The following is a 24,876-nucleotide window of genomic DNA, read 5'->3' on the forward strand; positions in this document are numbered from 1 at the left end:
AAGAGATCCCAGTGATCCAAAAATCTAAAACCCTGCTCCCTGCACCAACTCCTCAGCCACGCATTCAACTGCCATCTCCTCCAATTCTTACCATCACTGTCACGTAGCATTGGCAGCAATCCTGAGAACGCCACCCTTGAGGTCCTGTTCTTCAGCCTTCTGCCTAGTTCCCAAAACTCACAGTTCAGGACCTCATTCCTCTTCCTGCCTATGTCGTTGGTCCCAACATGTATCACGATTTCTGGTTGCTTTTCCTCTCGTACCAGGATGTCGTGCACCCGGTCAGAGACATCACGGACCCTGGCACCCCGGAGGCAACAAACCATGCGGGTGTCCTTCTCACGTCCACAAAATCTCCTGTCTACTCCCCTGACTATAGAGCCAGAATCTCTCGAGTCAAAGCCTCAAAGCTCTACTCCTTCACTGGCCTGCCCGCCTTCCCACTCACTCACTGGCCGCTTTCCATAGGCTGCTTCGCTTGAGCTATCCCTCTATTTATCTGTTTGAGTATTTCAAAATGCCTGGTCACCTGACCTCGATTGCCCAATCAGCTGCTTTCTGCTGAGTCTGAGCTATTGAAATCTTGATTGTCTAATCAACGGCTTTCTGCTGATCTATTTAAATCTTGATTGACTTGATTGCGCGGACCAACTGCCAAATCTGCCAGAATCTCTCGAGTCAAAGCCTCAAAGCTCCACTCCTTCACTGGCCCACTCACTCACTGGCCACTTTCCACCATTTTTATTGACAGGAGAATGGGCATAGTTGGGTTACTGGTGTCTTCAAACCAGTCGCTTCGGGTAGCTAGGGCTTGTCAGCCATCATCTAGAGGAAGGAAAACTCTGATCCCAAACGTCTGCTGCCTTGCAGCTATACCCACTCATAGGGAATGCTTTGGGAGTAAACCCTGAGGGAAAGATCTGGAGATGGATTACCTCAGATGGTCCCTCATTGAGTTCAATGCTGAGTGGCAATTTCTGCGATGCTGCTGGTGCCAAATTATATCGGTCTCTGCCCTTCCTTTGGGTTCATCAGATGCATGGAGAGGGGAAGCTTGCTACATGGGCAGCAACTTGCTCTCCATATCATACTGCCCTGGTTTGCGTATCGAGACAGCCAGGTTGCAACATCCATGTTCAACCCTGACCTACAGAGGCCTAATCTCATCACCATCATGTCCCTTCAACGCCATCTGAGGTACTACTATCGACAGCAGTGTCATCGGTGAATAGATAGTGTTTGTGCTGTGCTTAACCATATCATCATAAGTGTAGAGACTGTGGGCTAAGCACACATCCTTGAGATGCGACAGTGGTGATTGTCAGCAAAGAGGAGATGTTATCATCAATCTAGTTTGACTGTAGCCTTCCGATGAGGAAGTAAAGAATTGAAGTTACAAAGGGAAATACAAAGGCTCAGGTTTAGAAGTGTGATGATTAAAACTAAAGGGAAGATAGCATTGAATGCTGTGCTATAATCAATGAACAGCAGCCTGACTTATTCGCACAAGGGTTAGTTGAAGAGAGCAGGAAAGATCTGTTTCTAGGAGGAAGCTGGAAATGATGGAAAATGGAATGGAGTGTTGCTTTGTTTTGAAAGTACAATTTTCATGACACATCATTGATGAAAAGTCTGAAAATCAAGACGAAGTTTAAGTGGGGCATTAAGGATGAAATTGATACCTTACCGGCCAAGTTTGTGGATGATACAAAGATAGGTGGAGGGGCAGATGTTGTTGAGGAAGCAGTAAATTTGCAGAAGGAGTTGGACAGATTTGAAGAATGGGCAAAGAAGTGCCAGATGGAATATAGTTCAGGGAAGTGTATGGTCATGCACTTTGGTAGAATGAATAAAGGCATAAACTATTTTCTAAACTGGGAGCGAATTCATAAATCTGAGGTGCAAATTATCTTGGGAGTCCTATTGCAGGAGTCCCTAAAGGTTAACTTGCAGGTTGTGTCGGTGGTAAGGAATGCAAATGTAATGTTAGCATTCATTACAAGAGGACTAGAATATAAAAGCAAGGATGTGATGCTGAGGCTTTAAAAGGCATTGATCAGACTGCATTTGGTATATTTTGACCAGTTTTGGGCCCCATATCTAAGAAAGGATGCGCTGCCATTGGAGAGGGCTCATACGAGGTTTATGAGAATAATCCTAGGAATGAAAGGGCACGAGTCCTAACAAAGGGTCTCGGCCTGAAACGTCGACTGCACCTCTTCCTATAGATGCTGCCTGGCCTGCTGCGTTCACCAGCAACTTTGATGTGTGTTGCTTGAATTTCCAGCATCTGCAGAATCCCTCGTGTTTACGAGGAGTGTTTAGTGTCTTTGGGCCTGTACTCACTGGAATTTAGAAGAATGAGGAGGAAATATTTATAACCTACTGAATATTGAGAGACCTAGATTAAGAGGATATAGACAGGATGTTTCCAGTAATGGGAGAGCCGAGGACCAGAGTGCATAGCCTCAGATTAGAAGGATGCACTTTTAGAACACAGATGAGGAGAAATTTCTTTAGCCAAAGGGTGGAGAATCTGTGGAATTCATTGTCATAGACAGCTGTGAAGGCCAAGCCATTGAGTATATAGTGGAGGATTATAAATACTTAATTAGTCAGGGGGTTAAAGCTTATTTGTAGAAGGTTGGAGAATGGGGTTGAGAGGGAAAATGAATCAGCTGTGATCAAATGGTGAGCAGATTCAATGGCCCAAATTGCCGAACTCTGCTCTCCAAGATCTTATGGTCTAAATGCTGGCATAGTCTGTTTGGGCTGAATAGTTAATTTCCCGACCCATAATCTATGTAATAATATATGAACTTTCTTGAATGGATATATTGTTTAAAATATGATTATTTAAGTCAAGGATCAGTCTTTCTTAATTTAATTCTGGCAAATTTAAGACTCCTCTTCATTATTAAAGGGTTTCTGAATAGTGTTAGCTTCACTGGGTAAAGTGTCGAGACATTAACCTTTCTTGATATAGTCCTGTCACATCATCATGAATCAGACTGCATGAAGGACATGGCTGTGTATTGTTAACCATGAACCCCACCCATCCCTGCACTTACTTTGTACCTCAAGTAAACAATCAACTAACGTTCATATTTGATAGTCCTGATTCTCTTGGCAATTCAACACACTGCTAATTCACTTTTGAAAAGTTAAACAGTAGTATTACAAATTACAAAGTGAACCAGTAAGTTTAAAGGAAGAATTGGAACCAAAGCCCCAGTATGTCAAAGGGAGCTCAGGGACCAAATACAGGATCTGCGGCCCCCCTGTTTCAATGGGACAGCAGGCAATAGGAAGCACATGTATCAATGGTGATGAGGGAACCAAGGTGTGTCAAAGAGTATGGGCATGAAGTCCCCAGTGTTTTAAAGGGAGGACAGGAGTTCGAGCTGGGGTATATCAGAGTGGAATCAGGGCCCCAGTGTATGGCAAGTAAGCTCTTGCTACGTCAAAGGGATCCAAGTCTTGCACTGTCTGGACTCTGGTCACCCATGTTTCGTGGCTTGCTCAGTCAATCTCCCTAGACCATCTCTATGATTTTCCAGATTGTACTTTTTAAGTATTATGGCTTTTTATTTGGATATTACAAAATAAATTTTGCTTCTTACAGTTCTGTTTTTCCATTATCTGTAACTAGTAAGGTGTTCTAGGTGTGCTTTTTTTACCTCGGTGTTTTTCCATCCATAGCATGAATGGCAAATTGTTAGTGTTACATATAAATTTATAGTGAATTACTGCTCCATCATCATAAATGTTGTTGAAAGTGATATGCTTGAAAATATGGCTGTATGAGATAGCAACTAGATGTCAACTAGATTATTCTTTTCCCTGACCTGCCTATTTATATCGTCAAGTGCTACCTTTTGACATGAAACTTATTTTTAGGAGGCATTGCCATTAATGTTGTTACCTTCTGATTATGAAAGCCCAGTTTATTCAGCAAGGATAACCACAATGCCACTGTAAATTTGTGGTGTGACAGTCAATTCAATGTATTCTCCTCAGCTGGAGGTCTGCCAAGTGAAATTCCATCTTCTTCTGGGTTGTTTCTTAAATCTATCTCTTTAACCAATCTTTTTGTAATTGCACTGATATTTCTTCATTTGCTTCATCAAATTTTGTTGGAAAATGCTCCTGTGAACTGCTTTAAGTCATCTTGCTAATCTAGAGGCACGCTATAAATACAAGTTGCTTCATGAAATATATACTTGTGTATGTTTCTCAGGGACATTGTTACAGACACTGACCAGTTAATGTAGTTTGCTCTTCAGTGATTGCGCTCTTCCACAAAGCCAGATCACAAAAAAATCATCTGCTCTACAGCTTAAATTCTTCTCTTTAATGTCTCTTTTTTTTTCCTTTTTAAGGTGGATGGGATCCTGTCAGAGTCTGTGATCTACAAATGCACTCAAGCTGCAGTTCTATACGGCGGTGAGTTCTTCCTTCCGGAGCTCGTCAACCAGCTGTACTTCAATATCTCCACTAGCAACCTAACAATATTGTGACTAGTGGTGTCCCACAAGGATCTGTTCTGGGACCTCTACTTTTCGTGATTTTTATTAATGACCTGGATGTGGGGGTAGAAGGGGGCGTTGGCACGTTTGCAGAGGACACAAAGGTTGGTGGTGTTGTAGATAGTATAGAGGATTGTCAAAGATTGCAGAGAGACATTGATAGGATGCAGAAGTGGGCTGAGAAGTGGTAGATGGAGTTCAACCTGGAGAAGTGTGAGGAGGTACACTTTGGAAGGACAAACTCCAAGGCAGAGTACAAAGTAAATGGCAGGATACTTGGTAGTGTGGAGCAGCAGAAGGATCTGGGGGTACATGTCCACAGATCCCTGAAAGTTGCCTCACAGGTGGATAGGGTAGTTAAGAAAGCTTATGGGGTGTTAGCTTTCATAAGTCGAGGGATAGAGTTTAAGAGTCGCGATGTAATGATGCAGTTCTATAAAACTCTGGTTAGGCCACACTTGGAGTACTGTGTCCAGTTCTGGTCGCCTCACTATAGGAAGGATGTGGAAGCATTGGAAAGGGTACAGAGGAGATTTACCAGAATGCTGCCTGGTTTAGAGAGTATGCATTGTGATCAGAGATTAAGGGAGCTGGGGCTTTACCCTTCGGAGAGAAGGAGGATGAGAGGAGACATGATAGAGGTGTACAAGATAATAAGAGAAATAGATAGAGTGGATAGCCAGCGCCTCTTCCCCAGGGCACCACTGCTCAATACAAGAGGACATGGCTTTAAGGTAAGGGGTGGAAAGTTCAAGGGGGATATTAGAGGAAGGTATTTTACTCAGAGAGTGGTTGGTGCGTGGAATGCACTGCCTGAGTCAGTGGTGGAGGCAGATACACTAGTGAAGTTTAAGAGACTACTAGACAGGTATATGCAGGAATTTAAGGTGGGGGCTTATATGGGAGGCAGGGTTTGAGGGTTGGCACAACATTGTGGGCCGAAGAGCCTGTACTGTGCTGTACTATTCTATGTTCTATGTTCTATGTAACCTGGAAGATGTGTGCCTTCAGGGCCTTTGGGGTGTGGCCCCTATGGGCGACCTGACTCCTCGCTGGTGCCATGATAAAAAAAACTGGAATGTCGCAGAGATTGGAACATTGGGGCAGCACATGAAATTGTCAGGGGCCTCTGTACTCAGGCAATTGCTCTCACTTGATGGTGGAGGTGGGGGAGGGGTAATCCTGCTGATTCTCAAGTTAAGTGGGTTTGAATAAGCGTCGCTTCAGATTGTAACGTCGAAACACCGATCTGTTGGACTCCCTAACACTTGGGAAAGGGTGATGCCTCTGTGTCCCTTGTTATTGAGAGAGAGAGAGAGCCTGTGGTATGTCAAAATGTCAGGTGAGCAATAGTATTTGTTGGACTGAAGATGACAGTCTCTCTTTGAGGGCTTGCTATTGCTTTGCCTAGTGGGTGGGGGCACTTAGGCTTCCTGCTAGAAAATGTGAGGTGAAGGTTGATGCTTGCTGCTGCGTGAGAGGGACATCGGGGGGGACATTGGGGTTCTAACGTTTTTCTATCATTCATTCTTTGGGGTTTTCTTTTGTTTTGTGGATGTCCACAAAGAGTAAGAATTTCGGGTGGTGTACTGTATAAATGATGGCATCCGTTAGTCTTGCGAGACCATGGATATGTGCCTTGAAAGTTTTGCTTCAGTCTCTCCAGGGCACAGACCTGGGCAAGGTTGTATGGAAGATCGGCAGTTGCCCAAGCAGCAAGTCTCCCCTCTCCATGCCACCGACGTTCCCCAAGGGAAGGGCAAGGGCTAATACAGCTTGGCACCAGTGACGTCGCAGGAGTTGCCAGAGCGAGATTGAAAGCCTTAGGGACTCCAGCTCCAGATTTGTCCTCAGGGTTTACTCCCGAAGCCTTTCCCATAAGCGGGTATGGCCGCAAGGCAGCGGAGGTTTGAAATCAGAGTTTTCCCTCTCTTAGATGGACTGCCTTCCCAAGCTGACAGACTCCATCTATCCGAAGCACTGGTTTTAAGGCAACAGGATCCACCTTTGCTCCTTCTCCTGTCAGTAGAAACAGCTCGGCCGGGCTTAGAGGCTAAGCCACGTGAGAAGGCCAGGAGTTGGACTTGGTTGTTAGAGGCTATATACATGCTCTGATATTAAATGGAACCATTGAATCTTTGAAATGTACACTGAGTGCTCTGAGAAATTTGACGTAACTGTCCCAAATGTCTGCCCATAGATAATTTCTGTTTCAACTTTTCATGAACATATGTTATCCTTATATCCCTGCAAACAAGAGAAATACTACACCTGCCCATTCACCTCCTCTCTTACCTCCATTCAGGACCACAAACAGTTCTTCCAGGTGAGGCAACACTTCACCTACAAGTCCATTGGGGTCGTCTATTGTATCCAGTGCTCCCAATGCAGCCTCTTATACATTGATGAGACTTGATGTAAATATGGGGACTGCTTTGACGATAATGTCCAGTCCACCCATCAAAGGTGGGACTTCCTGATCTGACATGCCAAGATGAGACCACACCCAGGGTGGAGGGGCAACAGCTCATATTCCTTCCAGGTAGCCTCCAACCTAATGGCATTAACATCAATTTCTCCGTCCGGTAATTTTTTTTCTCTTTTTTTTATTTTCCCTTCCCTCTTCTTCCATTCCCCACTTTGGCCTCTTACCTCTTCTCCTCACCTGCCTATCATGTCCCCCTGGTGCCCCTCCTTCTTCTCTTTCTCCTATGGTCCAGCTATTTACACTGACCCATCTGGCTTCATCTACAGTATTAACTTCTAGCTTGTTCTCCTTCTACCTCTCCACCTTTTTATTCTGCCAACTTCCCCCTTCCTTTCCTGACCTGATGAATGGTCTTGGCCTGAAATGTTGAGTGTTTATTCATTTTCGTAGATGCAGCTTGACATTCTGTGTTCCCGCAGCATTTTGTAAGTGTTGTTCTGGATTTCCAGCATCTGCACAATCTCTTATATTTACTGCCTACTCCTATTGACCTGTGCCTAGACCATGGTCCTCCACACCCCTACCATCCATGTACCTATCTTTTAAATGTTGAAATCGAGCTCACATGTTCCACTTGTGCTGGCAACTCATTCTACACTTGCACAACCCTTTGAGTGAAGAAGTTTCCCCTCATGTTCCCCTTAAACTTTTCACATTTCCCTATTTCACATGCCCATTAACCCATGACCTCTAGTTGTAGTCCCACCTAACTTCAGTGGAAAAAGTCTGCTTGCATTTACCCTATCTATATCCCTTACAATTGTGTATACCTCCATCAAATCCCCATTCAATCTTCTACGTTCTAAAGAATAAAATCCTAACCTATTCAATCTTTCCTTATAACTCAGGTCCTCCAGTTTTGGCAACAGCTTTGCAAATTTTCTCTGTATTCTTTCAACCTTATTTTCAGCTTTCCTGTAGGTAGGTGACTGAAATTCCAAAGTAGGCTACACTAACATCTTATACAACTTCAACATAACATCCGATCTTCTGTATTCAATACATTGATTCATGAAGGCCAAACTGGCAAAAGTTTCCTTATGATCTTTTCTTTTTTTGCTGCCACTTTCCATGAGTTATGGACCTGTATTCCCAGATCCCTTTGTTCTAACACACTCCCCAGTGTTCTACCGTTCACTTTCTAAGACCTGCCCTGATTGGTCCTACCAAAGTGCAACACCTTACACTTGTCTGTATTAAATTCCACCTGCCATTTTTCAGCTCATTTTTTCAGCTGGCCCAGATTCTGCTGCAAGCTCTGATACTCTCCTCACTTTTCTCTATACCCCAACCTTCGCGCCATCTGCAAATTAGCTGATCCAGTTAACTACATTATCATCCAGCTCATTGATATAGATGTCAAACAACAGACCCAGCAGTAATCCCTGCAGCAGTCCACTAGTCACAGACCTCCAGTCAGAGAGGCAAATATCTACTGGCATTCCCTGGCTTCTCCCACAAACCGAATGTTTAATCCAATTTACTACCTCAATTTGAATACCTAGTGACTGATCCCTCTTGACCAACCTCCCATGCAGAACTAGTCAAATGGCTTTTTAAAGTCCATGTGGGCAATATCAACTGCCTTGCCTTTATCCTCTTTCCTGGTAACTTCCTCAAAACACTCGATAAGATTGGTTCGACACAACTTACCATGCACAAAGCCATGCTGACTATCCCTAATCAGTCCATGTCTATCCAAATACTCTGTATCTGGTCCCTTAGAATAACTTCCAATAGCTTTCCCACAACTGATGTCAGGCTTACCAACCTATAATTACCTGATTTATTTTTAGAGCCTTTCTTAAACAGCAGAACAATAGTAGCTATCCTCCAATCCTCTGGTACCTCACCTGTCGCTGTATGATTTAAATATCTCCGCTAGGCTACTTGCAATTTCTACACTTGACTCTCTCAGAGTCCAAGAGAATACCTTGTCAGGCCCTGGAGGTTTCTCCATCTAAATTTGCCTCAACACAGCAAACAATTCTTCCTGTATAATCTGTATAGGGTCCATGACCTTGCTGCTGCTTTGCCTCACTTCCATAGACTCTGTATCCATCCTCTGAGTAAATACAGATGCAAAAAATTTCAGTTTAAGTTCTCCACCTTCTCTTTTATCTCCTCACATAGATTACCATTCTGGTCTTCCAGATGACCAAATTTGTCCCTTGCAATCCTTTTGTCTTAACAATCTGTAGGCTCTTTTAGGATTCTTCTTCACCTTGTCTGCAAGAGCAACCTCATGCCTTCTTTTAGCCCACCTGATTTCTTTCTTAATTGTTTTTTTGCATTTCTTATACTTCATAAGTACCCCATTTGTTCCTAGCTATCTGCACCTGCTATAAACCTTTTTTCTTAACCAAGGCCTTGATATCTCTTGAAAACAAAGATTTGTCATTCTGTTATCTTTACCATTTATTCTGACACAAGCTTCAAGTTTTCATTTTTAAAGGCCTCCTACTTACCAAGTACTCCTTTGCCAGAAGGTAGCCTGTCCTAAATTGGCCTTTTTTTCGCAATTTAGAATCTCAACCTGCAGACCAGACTTATCTTTTTCCATATTTACTTTAAAACAAATGGCACTGTGGTCACTAGATGCAAAGTGTTCCCCTACATGTATCGCACACTGTCTTATTGGGACGTCTATATACTGATTAAGGAAACTTCCCTGAACACATTTGACAAACTCTATCCCATCTAGTCCTTGTACTGTACGGGAATCTCAGTCAACATGTGGAAAGTTAAAATCACCTACAATAGCAACTTTACGTTTCTTGCAACAATCTGCCATTACTCCTCAAATTTCCTGCTAAATCCCGTGGACTGTTGAGTGGCCTAGAATATAGCCCTGTTAACACGGTCATACCTTTCTTATTCCTCAGTTGCACCCATAACACCTGCTGCTCAAGTTCCCCAGTCTGTCTTGACTGAGCACTGCTGTGATATGTTCCCTGACTAGTAATGCCACTCCTCTCTCTTTAATCTCTCCTGCTTTGTCACGTCTAAAACAGTGGAACCCCAGAATACTGAGCCACCAGACTTGCTCTTCCTGCAATCTAGTCTCTCTAATGGCTACAATATTATAATTCCATAGTCGATCCATGCCCTGAGCTCATCTGCCTTTGCTACAATATCTCTTACATTGAAATATACAAATCTCAGGACTTTAGTCACACCATGCATACCCTTTTGACTCCTGACCTTTTCTGAGGTCTTAACAACATCTGTCTCCACAACCTGTCCACTATCTGTTCGGGCACTCTGGTTCCCATCCCCATGCAGCTCTAGTTTAAGCTGTTCCATACAGCACTAGCAAATCTTCCCATTAAGATATTTGGCCCTATACAACTCAGGTGCAAACTGTCTCTTCTTTACAATGTGTCACGTGACCAGCAACAATGAATATAGGAATGAGTCAGGTTTTATAAAAACAAACAAACATTTATTAAACTCTGCTTAAAATTAGTAAAAAGATAAACAAAAGAAAACCTTAACCAGAAATAAACTGCTATGCGGCCATTTAACAAACCGTCGCACAGTACTAGTTCTTAAAGCGGTAAATACGAAAACAGTTCTTAAAGTGGTAAGTTGGAACACAGTTTTTAGAATGATAACGATTCTGCAGATGCTGGAAATTCAAGCAACACACATCAAAGTTGCTGGTGAACGCAGCAGGCCAAGCAGCATCTGTAGGAAGAGGTGCAGTCGACGTTTCAGGCCGAGACCCTTCGTCAGGACTAACTGAAGGAAGAGTGAGTAAGGGATTTGAAAGTTGGAGGGGGAGGGGGAGATCCAAAATGATAGGAGAAGACAGGAGGGGGAGGGATAGAGCCAAGAGCTGGACAGGTGATAGGCAAAAGGGGATACGACAGGATCATGGGACAGGAGGTCCGGGAAGAAAGACAAGGGGGGGAGGGGGACCCAGAGGATGGGCAAGAGGTATATTCAGAGGGATAGAGGGATAAAAAGGAGAGTGAGAGAAAGAATGTGTGCATAAAAATAAGTAACAGATGGGGTACAAGGGGGAGGTGGGGCCTAGCGGAAGTTAGAGAAGTCAATGTTCATGCCATCAGGTTGGAGGCTACCCAGACAGAATATAAGGTGTTGTTCCTCCAACCTGAGTGTGGCTTCATCTTTACAGTAGAGGAGGCCGTGGATAGACATGTCAGAATGGGAATGGGATGTGGAATTAAAATGTGTGGCCACTGGGAGATCCTGCTTTCTCTGGCGGACAGAGCATAGGTGTTCAGCAAAGTGGTCTCCCAGTCTGCGTCGGGTGTCGCCAATATATAAAAGGCCACATCGGGAGCACTGGACGCAGTATATCACCCCAGTTGACTCACAGGTGAAGTGTTGCCTCACCTGGAAGGACTGTTTGGGGCCCTGAATGTTGGTAAGGGAGGAAGTGTAAGGGCATGTGTAGCACTTGTTCCGCTTACATGGATAAGTGCCAGGAGGGAGATCTTGTCCATTCGTTCCCCCCATCCCTCCCCACTGATCTCCCTGAAAAGGTACATCAACAAACCTGGCAGTGATTGGTGAAACTACCGGCCCAACACTTCTGTACCTTACAATAGAAAGTAAAACTCCATTTTAAAACTATACTGCGTCATGAGACTAATACGCAGCGTAGCAGACTATCTGACTGACGATCTAACTGAAAACTAACTGCATCTCCAAAGGTCTACCCTAATATACCTGGTGAGAACAGGTCATCACATGACCTCACATCGGCGGGAAAATTACATCTTGTGACCTTCGCAAGACCATTACATCATCCGCGTAAGACAGTCACAAGACATCCATGAAGTATGTAACACCTCCCTCCAAAAATAACTGGTCTTTTTAGGAACAAAATTTTAACAATTAACTATTTACAAAAAAAAAAACAAATGTATAGAATTTACAACTTACACAATATACACAGTATTATCATACAGCATTTTGCAAACTAATATACAGTAGGAGTGTTACAAGTGTTAAAATATCACTCCATAAAAAAATTTTGCATTGTACATTTAACATCTAGATAGACAATCAGCGATCACATTATCTTAACCTTTAATATGGGTTATCAAAATATTACACTCCTGTAACATCAAACTTTGTTGCTAAATTGGAGTTTGATCTATTTCCTGAACCATTTCCTTTAACCGAGTCCGGACCTACAGCATAACCAAGGTGAGTCACAGTGGCATGACAATATTCAGTTTTAGCTAAGTTAATACTTAAATTGTCTTTTGAAAGTCTCTCAAATAATCTTTCCACCGCAGTAATATGTGCTTTCCAAGTATTATTTCCTGTAACTAAATCATCAATATAGGCATCTGTATCTTTTAACCTATGAATCAGACTATTAATCATCCTCTGGAAAGTACCTGGTGCATTTTTCATCCCAAATGGAAGAACATTATATTCATATAACCCAGATGGGGTTACAAATGCAGAAATCTCTCTATCTCTATCCGTCAATGGAACACACCAATAACCTTTTAACAAATCAATCTTTGTAAGGAACTTTGCTTGTCCAACTTTATCCACACAATCATCTACCCTAGGGAATGGATATGCATCAGTTTTTGTCACAGCATTCACCTTCCTGTAATCTGTACAAAACCTAATACTATTGTCTGGCTTAGGCATCATAACACAAGATGAAACAAATTCCAATTAGAACGTCTAATAATATTATTTTCTAACATATACTTAATTTCTTGTTCAGCAAGTTCACATTTTTCCCTGTTCATCCGATACGGATGTTGTTTTATGGGCTTTGCATCTCCAACATCTACATCATGTGAAGCTACGGTGGTTTTTCTAGGAATGTTTGGAAATAAATCTCTATATTTAAAAATTAACTGTTTCATCTGCTCTCTCTGCTCTGGCTGTGAATGAGCTAATTTCTCATCAATACTTTCAGAAATTGTTGAATTTGGTAACCTGGTCGAAATAATGTTGGTTTTAAAATGAGTCCACACTTAGATCACCCTCCAGTTCTCCTACCAGCCCTGACTAGGAGTTGAGGATGCCATCATCTACATGCTTAAACAAGTCTACGCGCACCTGGACAAGCCAGCAAGCACTGTGAGGGTCATGTTTTTTGACTTCTCCAGTGCATTCAACACCATCGGCCCTGCTCTGCTGGGGGAGAAACTGACAGCAATACGGGTGGATGCTTTCATGGTGTCATGGATTCTTGATTACTTGATTGGCAGACCACAGTACGTGTGCTTGCAACACTGTGTGTCCGACAGAGTGATCAGCAGCGCTGGGGTTCCACAGGGGACTGTCTTGTCTCCCTTTCTCTTCACCATTTACACCTAGGACTTCAACTACTGCACAGAGTCTTGTCATCTTCAGAAGTTTTCGGATGACTCTGCCATAGTTTGATGCATCAGCAAGGGAGATGAGGCTGAGTGCAGGTCTACGGTAGGAAACTTTGTCACATGGTGTGAGCAGAATTATCTGCAGCTTAATGTGAAAAAGATTAAGGAGCTGGTGGTAGGCCTGAGGAGAGCTAAGGTACCGGTGACCCCTGTTTCCATCCAGGGGGTCAGTGTGGACATGGTGGAGGATTACAAATACCTAGGGATAGGAATTGACAATAAACTGGACTGGTCGAAGAACACTGAGGCTGTCTACAAGAAGGGTCTGAGCTGTCTCTATTTCCTGAGGATACTGAGGTCCTTTAACATCTGCCGAACTTTGCTGAGGATGTTCTACGAGTCTGTGGTGGCCAGTGCTATCATGTTTGCTGTTGTGTGCTGGGGCAGCAGGCTGACGGTAGCAGACACCAACAGAATCACAAACTCATTCGTAAGGCCAGTGATGTTGTGGGAATGGAACTGGACTCTCTGACGGTAGTGTCTGAAAAGAGGATGCTTGTCTAAGTTGCATGCCATCTTTGACAATGTCTCTCATCCACTACATAATGTATTGGCTGGGCACAGGAGTACATTCAGCCAGAGACTCATTCCACCGAGATACAACACAGAGCATCATAGGAAGTGACTCCTGCCTGTGGCCATCAAACTTTACAACTCCACCCTTGGAGGGTCAGATACCCTGAGCCAATAGGCTGGTCCTGGACTTATTTCATGGCATAATTTACATATTACTATTTAACTATTTATGGTTTTATTACTATTTAATTATTTATGGTGCAACTGTAATGAAACCAATTTCCCCCGGGATCAATAAGGTATGACTATGACTATGACTATGACTATGACTAATCAACCATTAAGTTTTTAGAAAGATCAGAGTCATTATTGACCACAACAGTCATAGTAGCAGCCTGTTTCTCATAATACGGTTTTATTGTATTTATATGTCACAGCTGTGTTGGCTTTCTTCGACCTGGGGTTTTTATCATGTAATCCACACCATTTACTTTAGATTTGATTTTATAAGGACCATGAAATTTAGCTTGTAATAGGTTTGTTTGCACCAGGAAAAGAATCAACACCTTATCTCCAGGCTTAAATTACCTCATTCTAACTTCCTTATCATACCAAGTTTTCATCTTCTCCTGAGCCAATTTTAAATTTTCCTTGGCCAAGCTACAAGCTTTATGTAATCTTTCCTTGAATTTTAAAACATAAACCAGCAAATTAGTGTGTACCTCTTTATTAACCCACTGTTCCTTCAACAAGGCCAAAGGTCCTCAGACTCTATGCCCAAACACAAGTTCAAAAGGACTAAGACCTAATGATTCCTGTACTGTCTCTCATACCGCTAAAAGTAGTAAATGTTCGCCTTCACCCCAGTCCTTTTCATTTTCCACACAATATGTCCTAATCGTAGTTTTGAGGGTAGAATGGAATCTCTCCAAAGCTCCTTGCGATCCTGGATGATATGCAGATGAGGTAATATATTTTGCTCCCAGTTTATAAATCATCTGCTCAAAAAATCCAGACATAAAATTATTACCTTGATCCGATTGTATTTCCTTAGGCAACCCAAAATAAGTGAAGAATTTTATAAGAGCCTTTGTCACAGTTTTGGCTGTTATATTCCCAAGAGGTTTCCTCTGGAAACCTAGACACTGTGCACATAATGGTCAGCAAATATTGATGTCCAGTTTTAGTTTTTGGCAATGGGCCTACACAATTGATAATAATTTTGGAAAATGGCTCACCAAATGCTGGGGCCACTGGAGTAACTTGATTAGGTTTACCCACAATTTCACACATATGACCCGTCCTGCAAAATGTCACCACATCTTTTCTTAAACCAGGCCAGTAAAAATGTTTAAAAACCTTGTTCATAGTTTTCTTTACACATAAATGACCACCCAAAGACATATTATGAGCCATAGTTAAAATCCAATTTCCATATACTTCAGGAACTACTACTTGGTGATTAACTTCCCATTCCTCACTTGCAGGAATTGTAGGTGATCTCCACTTTCTCATTAATACTCCCTTCTCAAAATAATATCCTACTGGCACCTTCTCAATTTCACTATCTGGAAGAGCTTGTTCATTTAATTTAACTATCTCAGGATCTCTACCCTGCTCTGCTATCATCTCCTTCTGAGATAAAGGCAAATCTTCATGGTCAGACTAACTACCAAAATCCTGATTAAATAATGAAGGTAAGTAAGTCTCTGACACATCCTCAAAATTCGCGTTCCGAATTGAACAATCATGGATAACAACCTCATCCTGTACATCAGTCTTTTTAGCCATAGCTCGGGTTACAACACAGGAAGAACCTGTGTTAGAATCTCTCTGTGGTTTCTCAGAAATAGGCTTTATTGTCAAATGCTCTTCAGGAAAAACTTGTCCACCTGCTAAGTCATTCCCTAACAATAGAGCAACATCATTCACAGGTAAACTGGGTTGTAGCCCTAGTTTAACAAGCCCTGTAACTAACCCTGACCCTAAATTTACTCTATGCAAATATACTGGTATAAGGACACTCCCAACTCCTCTTATATAGTTTACCTCAGCAATGTCACACTCATCATTAAACTTTAGAACACTGTCTAACATTAGTGATTGAGAAGCTCCAGTATCTCTAAATATTCTTATTGGTACAGAATTGGATCCCTCTTTCAAGGACACAAATCCTTCAGTTATAAAATGTCCATATCCCCTCTTAACTTGGTCAGACTCTGACAAAACCTCATTGGTATTTATCAAACTCTGTGGATTTACGGGTTTTTCAATATGATGCACACAAACATCTGGAACTGATCCCTTCTCTTTCTTTTTCAATCGAAAGCAGTTAGCTATTACATGTCCAGCCTTCTTACAATAATTACAAATAATACCAAAATGTCTTTCCTTCACATGTCTCCCTTCATCCTTACCTTTCTCACTAACTTCCGATTTAACTTCTGGTTTACCTTGACTCTCTGTGCTATTTTTCCTTTTAAAAGTCCTACCTGGAGAAAATTTATTCTTATAAATTAAAGCATACTCATCAGCTAACTTAGCAGTCTTCTGCAATGTAGCAGTGTCCCTTTCATTTAAGCAGGTCCTCACTTCAACAGGAATGCGCCTTTTAAATTCCTCCTGTAAAATCAACTCTTTTAATTTATTATACTCCCCATTCACATTTTTAGAGGAAACCCATCTCTCAAAACACACAGATTTCTCATAAGCAAATTCCACGTAAGTTTTCTCCACAGATTTCTTCAAATTTCTGAATCTTTCTCTATAAGCTTCCGGAGCCAACTCATATGCCTTTAATATATGCTGTTTAACAATATCATAATCCAGTGCTTGCTCAGCATTTAAAGCTATATAAACTTGTTGTGCCTTGTCTCTAATTACACTTTGCAACATCACTGGCCATCTCTCTTTTGGCCACTCTAAACTCAGAGCAATAATTTTGAAATGTTGGAAATATTTGTCCACTTCTGCTTCACTAAATGGAGGAGCAAAAATAACCTCTCAATTAGCAACAAACTGTTTCTTAGAACCAGAAGCCTGATTCTCAGATTTTAATTTCACCATCTGTAGCTCAAACTCCCTCTTTTTATTTGCTTCCTTTTCTTCAAATTCCTTCTTTTTATTTGCCTTTCTTTAGTCCATTTCCACTTTAAATTGTTCAAACTTTATCTGTTCAAGATGTAACTGCATTTCCAGTGTACTCATTGGAAACCTCCTTAACACTTCATTATCAAACTTTCCCAAACTTATATAATGCTCCGCGATTTTTCTCTGAATTACGGGCTTTATTGTAATCTTCAAAATTCTTTTAATATCCAACCTCCTAGCAATCTCTGATACAACAGTTTTCTCACTGTCGCTAAAAACTCCGGGTCAGGCAAAGCCATAAAGTCGCCAATATTCATTGCTGCAGAATACCACGCACACACCAATCAAACAAAAGAATTGGATATTTCCCTTTTCCAAATCAGGTTGATAAATAAACAAGCACTTAAAGCTCAAAATCAGAACAATCCCGACTAACCCCCAAATTATGTCACGTGATCGGCAACAATGAATATAGGAATTAGTCAGGTTTTATAAAAACAAACAAACATTTATTAAACTCTGCTTAAAATTAGTAAAAAGATAAACAAATGAAAACCCTAACCGGAAGTAAACTGCTATGTGGCCATTTAACAAACCGTCACTCAATACTAGTTCTTAAAGCAGTAAATACGAAAACAGTTCTTAAAGTGGTAAATTGGAACACAGTTCTTAGAATGGTAAATTTGAAAGTCTAAGAGATTTATACAGTCAATTAGGAGAGACTTTCCTGAAGTAAAGAATTCTTTGAAGACACAACGTTACTGCCGATCCTACCCGGAATCTGCCTTTTGTCCGCAGGATTCAGGACAACGGAAATAAACGGCACAAAAGGCACTGACCTTTTTCTCTGTAGACTAGATACCGCACAACCTTTTCTGCTGCTTTTAGCAGAGGCTATCTCATGCAGATCACTCTTACTTGAACGAATTCAATAATGGTCGATCCTCTCCAAAACCATTGAATGGCTCCTTCAGGTTCCCGTCTTCACTCTCCAATATTACTGAAAAGGTACATCAACAAACCTGGAAGCAATTGGTGAAACTACCGGCCCAATACTTCTGTACCTTACAATAGAAAGTAAAACTCCATTTTAAAACTATACTGTGTCATGAAACTAATACGCAGCGTAGCGGATTATCTGACTGACGATCTAACTGAAAACTAACTGTGTCACCAGAGGTCTACCCTTATATACCTGGTGAGAACAGGTCATCATATGATCTCACATCAGCGGGAAAATTACATCATATGACCTCCTCAAGACCATTACATCATCCTTATAAGACAGTCACAAGATATCCATGAAGTATGTAACAACTGGAAGAGAGCTCAATGATTCAAAAATCTGAAGCTCTTCCTCCTACAACTCCTTAGCCACGTGTTAAACTCTATGATCTTCCTATTTCTGGCCTCACTGGCACGTTTCACAGAAATTGGCAGATCATACTCAGTTTAATTCATGGCTAAGGAGTTGGTGTCAGATTTTTTATCAATATCTTTTCATTAATATGAAAAAAACAAACTCTGCACTGTACTCTGGAGCAAAACAAACAAACTGTTGGAGGAATGCAGTGGGTCTAAGATGAGGAACAAAGATGAGGAAAAGTGGAAACCTCAGCTGATTGGGAAGAGATCTCAGGAAAAACAGAGATTAACAAATCTGATAACTTCTCCACATCAACAGCAAGTGCAGTAGAGACAGCTATTTAATGGGGCACTGGAGCCAAAGCAGGCCATGTTCAATATGGAGTTAAAAATTAAGATGCAAAACAAAGACAGTAATATCCTGATGTCAAAGAGGAGTGAGTATTATAAGATAAAAAGCAGTCCTTGATTGCAATAAATTGAATTGCCTAGATCGGGTAGATGTGAAGAGATTGTTTGGGATGTCCATTTAGAACCGAGATGAAGAATTTATTTAGCCAGAGGGTTGTGAATCTGTGGAATTCATTGATGCATGCAGCTTTGGAGCCCAATTCATTATGTATAATTAAAACGGGAGCTGATAAGTTCTTGATTATTCAGGGTGTCAAAGGCTATGGGAAGAAAGTTAGGAGAATGGGGTTGAGAGGGATAACAAATCAGCCATGATTGAATGATAGAGCAGACATGTTGGGCTGAATGGCTTCTGTATCTTGTGATCTTATGGTCTAAATAGGAAGGCTATCCATGAAGGTTCTTCAAGTAAGGTCATAAAATGGAGCTTCGAAACAAAAAGACTGTATTCATTTTGCTAAGTGTATGCTATAGATATACGTGAAAAACCAGTGAAAGTTGTAGAAATAATAGTGTAAAAGAGGTAGGAAGTTTTTGAGCTTGTTCAATCGAAGAAGCAATAGACTTAAGCAATATCTGGGTAAGTGGAACCAGTGTCAGTGGGAAAGAACTTTGAAAAAGAAACTGATCATCGGGTCAAGGAGTTGTACAACACAGAAATAGGCCCTGAGGCCTAAATCATCCATGCCAACCAAACTGTCTACCTGAGTTAGTTCTATTTGGTCCACAACCCTTCAATCGATTCCTATCTGTGTAACTAACCAAATGTCTTTTAAATGTAACTACACCCTCCACTATCTCACTCTTTAGCAGCCTGCTCCAAATACCCACCACCAATCCTAAAATAACTGTGATTCAATGTCATAGGTTGGAACAAATTCCCTTCAGAGTACTTCACAGCTGAAAATACACTTGATACTGACCACTGTTTTTCGTTCAGTGACTTTATTTCTTAAGTTTTAAGGTTATAATTGAACAAAAAATTGCTCTCCCCACCCCCCACCTTCTAAGTCTACTCCTCAACCATTTTTCTCCAGTCCTGCTGAAGAGTCTCGGCCTGAAACATCGACTGTGTTCTTTTTCATAGATGCTGCCTGGCTTGCTGAGATCCTCCAGCATTTTATCTGCTTTGCTTGAGAATTAAGGTCCCAAATAGGGGGATTGAAGGTGTTTATGCTAGAGCCATACTTGACACATGTTCTCAAGTTACTTTGCTTTATAGATCACTTTTACAACTGGTATTTGACGCATTTACCACCTTAGTGCCCTTGAGATTAGAGGGTGTAGTACTGATGAGTGCCAATGCCAAGGTTACTGGTCCTTGAAGCTGGAGTTTTCGGAATTAGATATTGATGAAACACAGACTATTGACAAATTAGGTTGGTCTGCCCAGATCCAGTTGAAAAAGGTGAAACTTGCATACTTGTGGGAATAAATACAGCCTTTGTGGGAAAGCTCTCGGTTCGGCTAGCGGCTTAACCTAGGGGAAAACAGCCCTCGGCTCGGCCAAACTTAAGAAATCTTGTTAGGGTGGATGCTGCGTGATGTGTCTTCTGTTACAAATCAGTACCATGAAATAACAAACAGTACACAATAAGCGATTAAATGATTGAGCTTTATAATTCTTAATCTGACTATATGGTTAGTAAAGAAACAAAGAAAGAAAAGGGCCCATCCTCATGAAACAGTCAAATGCACAACATTGGAACTCACTGATAAGGCCATTCGTTCACCATCGACCTCTGAGCATCACTGACCTTCGGACCCTCGACCAAGTCCACTCTGTCTGGCAGTCTACCAACTCTCTCCATTCGTGTCTTCTCTCCTCATCTCTCCCCGGCAAAAGACTGCAAAAACCCTGCTCCCAGACCCACAAGAAAGAACAACATCCCTCTCATTCGATAGCCCCACATTCCAAAGCCCCGTCATCTCTAGTCATAACCCAGACATTGCTGCTTCAGAGAAACCATTACATTAGCAGTGGAACCTTACAGTGCATTACATTCTCCCCCCACCAAATTTAGTCATGTCTTTACGACGTTGAGATAATTCGCCAACTTTTCCTGCAAAACACAAAGTCCAATCCAGGAGTAAAAGGCAGTAACATAGCTCCCCAACACAGTAGGAGTCACACTCTGTTTCCCTGGTGTTACGTAGCCCAGCTTATCCGGTGGTCTCCTAATTCTCTGAGACCTCTGTACCCCCTCACCTAACTCTTCAGGCTCAGACACTAAATGAGGATATTTCCGGTCTACCTGGCGAGGCCTCCCCCGACCTATCACTCATGCCCACCTGCAACTCGGCCCCCTCAGTTCTGTGGTCAAACCCCGATTCATCCCTTGCAGGGTCCTGCTGCAACCCAGGCTGTCCACAGATAGCCCCCTCCTCTTCACCTGACTCAAAGGGAGAAGTGCTGGAAGTCCCTTCCTCGATCAATGGGGAACTAGAAAAAGGCAGCATTATACCACACACCCAGGTCCTCATTCTCTGAATCAGTATCTCTCTCTGGGGTAGGGGCCTGCCTAACCTTTCCTGCTGTCGGCCCTGCAGTCACCCCGCGATTCTGTAGAGTCCTCTTACTAGGAGTAGTCTCCAAGTCAGGCTCTGGTTCTACCTATAACTCTTGTCCCAGGGGCAGCAGGTGGTTCTGATGGAGAATCTTGACAGGCCCATTCCCATCCTCCGGTTTCGCCCGGAAAACTGGTAGGTTTGGCAGTTGACTCCCCATCACATAGGGCTTAGCTGCCCAATGGTCCATCAACCTATGTTTCCTAGGTAGCCCCAAATTCCTTATGAGGACCCAATCTCCTGGCAGGAATTGGAAGAACCTCACCTTTTGATCATACCTCTTCTTATTTCCTTGATTCTGCTTGGCAGCCGTGACCCCAGCTATTTCATAAACCCTTTTCAGCTCTCTTCTCATGTCTGACACATAATTCAGATAAGTCTTTGCCCTCGTCAGTCCCAAAACAAAGGTCAATGGGCAACCGCACCTCGCGCCCAAACATCAGATAGTATGGCGAGTACTCCGTAGCTTCATTTTGGGTACAGTTGTAACTGTGGACTAGATATCCAATATGTTGACTCCACCTGCTCTTCTTGTTGATCTCCAAGGTCCCGAGCATGTGTAGCAAGGTCCGATTAAACCTCTCAAGCTGGGGATCACCCTGTGGATGATAGGGTGTGGTCCTCGATTTCTTGACTCTAAGCATGCCCAGTGACTCATGGATGAGTCTGCTCTCGAAATTCCATCCCTGATCACTATGTATCCCACCTGGGAAGGCCATAATAAATGAAATACTTCTCCCATAACACCCTGGCCACTGTGGACGCCCTCTGGTCCTTGGTAGGAAAAGCTTGAGCATATCTGGTGTAGTGGTCCGTGATGACTAAGACATTCGCCGCATTGCTGGCATCAGGTTCTATTGACAGGAAATCCATACATACCGGGTCCAGGGGCCCTGCACTGTGCAAGTAGGACAAGGGGGTTCCCCGCATAGGCAGCATCTTCTGCCTTATGCATTGAACGTGTTTGTGGCATCCGGTTTCGCCAAGGTCAGAATATAAGTTAGGGGATTGTTGTCCGTTCTCACCTCAAACTTGGCCCCGTAGAGATAGTCACTCAGCTTATCCACCAGCGCCCATTTCAACGTCAGAAATTCCAACTTGTGCATGGGATATTTTTTTCGGTGCGTGACAGACTCCGGCTGACAAACGCAATGGGTCTCAACCTGATGTCCTGATCCTGATAAAGGACGATCCCTGAGCCCTCTCAGCTGGCATCCGTGTGCAGTACATACAGCAATCAGGGGTCCGCAAAAGCCTGGGTCAGCAGCTCCTTCAGCGACTGAAAGGCCTCCTCCCATTTTGCATTCTACCTTGGTCCAAAGGGCTCCAACCAGCTAAGATACCCTCCACCCTCCTGTCCTTTATTTCCCTCCCTTTCTTCCCCAAGGGTGGGTAACCGCACAGAAGCTGATTCAACGGGTGACTCACTTTCACGTAGCCTTTCACAAACCTCCGATAATAACCAGAGAACTCAAGGAATGAGCACAGAGTGCTCACATTCTGGGGTTTTTGCCAAGTGGTAACTGCCTTGATCATAGCCGGATTGTAGGTACTCCCTACTGTAAGACTATGTGCCCAACATAGCCCACAAACTTTTGGCAGAACTGGCACTTGTCTAGGGAAAGTTTTGACCCTTCAGCTTTCAGGCGGACCAGCACTTTCAGTAGCCTCGCTTTATGTCTTTCCAGGATGGATCCAAACACTATGAGGTCATCCAGATACACCAGTACCTCAAGCAAGTTAATATCCCCCATCATCTTCTCCATGACCAGCTGGAAGGTTGCAGGGGCTCCCGATATGCCCTGGCCATCCTTTTGGACTGGAAAAATCCAAGGGGGCATATAAACGCCATCTTCTCTTTGTCAGCCTCACTCATGGGGATCTGGTAATATCCACACCTCAAGTCCAGCACACTGAACCACTTCGCACCACACAGGCAGGCCAGTGTGTCTTCATTCCTCTGGTCCATATACTGGTCAGGGACGGTGCACCTGTTTAGAGTCCTATAGTGCACACACATCCGTATCTTTCCATTCTTCTTTCGGGCCACTACTATTGGGGCGCATGGGGGCTTCGGGACTCAGTGATGATCCCAGCTTCCTTCAACTTACACAATTGTTGCTGAACGTCATCCATCTCTGCAGGGGCCAGCCTCCATGACCTGTCTCGAAATGGGGTGTCCTTGGTTACCTGGATAGTGTGATGAGTGCTCTTGGAACAACCCACATCAAATTCGTCAGTGGAAAACCTTCCAACTTCAACATTTTCTCTACCAGCCTCCTCTTCCAACCCACAGGAACCAGGGAATCCCCAAAATTGAATGACTCAGCAGTCAACTTTCCCCCCTTTCCCAATAATTTCTCCCTGGCTTGTCTCACAGGGACACTAGACATTACTGTCACCGGAAACAAATGTGCCAGGGGCATCCTCCACTTGAAGGTGACCTCCCTCTTCGTAGTGTTCCTTACAAACACTAACATGCTGCTCCACTGTCCAACCGAGAGCTTCTGCAATTCGGGCCCCACCAGTACCCCAGCAGGAAATCCCGACTCCCCCTTGTGGTCTTCCGCAGCGTCCACTGAAAGAGCCTCAACCTCAGACACTCCAGGAAATTTGGGGGTCCCCATCACTCTCGCTACTTTCCCGGGCCGTACTACCATTGGCTTCGATTGAGTGATCCACACAGTACCGCGTCTAAATTCGATATTCAGCCCAATGCGCCATGCACTTCCTCAAAAGCAGCTCGAAACACCAAGTGCACAGATAATGTTCCCAGAAAGCTCTCGCCAGTCTTCCCCTTGCAGGCCCCTACGAGACTCCTCGGAAGAGGGGTGTTAGTTCCCACCAGGATTGAAATGTCGCCCTTCTCAACAGGGTCCGGACAAACCAGCACTAATGTGTCAAGGACCTCAGACACTCCGACATCGGCCTCCGAGAACTCCAACTTCACTGACAGATACCTATCGTAGAGATAATCACCAGCACTAAATCCCAGATCTCCAGTGCCCTGAATGGGGTCAATGGTAAATGCTTCAGAAACCAGGTGTAAAACGAATGGTACAATAGCGTGACCTGTGACCCGGTGTTGAGTATGGTTTTAGCATAAATACCCTCTATCCATAGCAACACACTGGAGCATGGCCCCACTAAGCCTTCAGGAATAGGGCATTTCTCTTTCAGGGGTTCCTTGTATATTGCTGGGAACGTGTTCCCCCAGAGGCATCAGGCTGTTCCCTCACTGGGTCTCCTCTAAGTTTTCCCAGTAACTCTCTCTGCTAAGGTACCTGGGGGTTCACTGTCCTTTTGGCGTGACACCTGCTGCCAGCAGCCCTCTACATTGTTCGTCCCCTCATCAGCTTCATCATACGGAGGAAAGGTCACACCCGCTGATAAAAGCCAACATATCTCCGTTCACAACTCTACCACAGTCTCCTCTACCGCTCCCCGGGGTTGGCTACCTGTGGTCACTCGCTGCAGGGAACCACTACCGAGCACTGTACCCTGCTGATGGAGGCTTCCT

This window comes from Mobula birostris, chromosome 5 (genome assembly GCF_030028105.1).
Source record: "Mobula birostris isolate sMobBir1 chromosome 5, sMobBir1.hap1, whole genome shotgun sequence".
Classification (NCBI taxonomy): Eukaryota; Metazoa; Chordata; class Chondrichthyes; order Myliobatiformes; family Myliobatidae; genus Mobula; species Mobula birostris.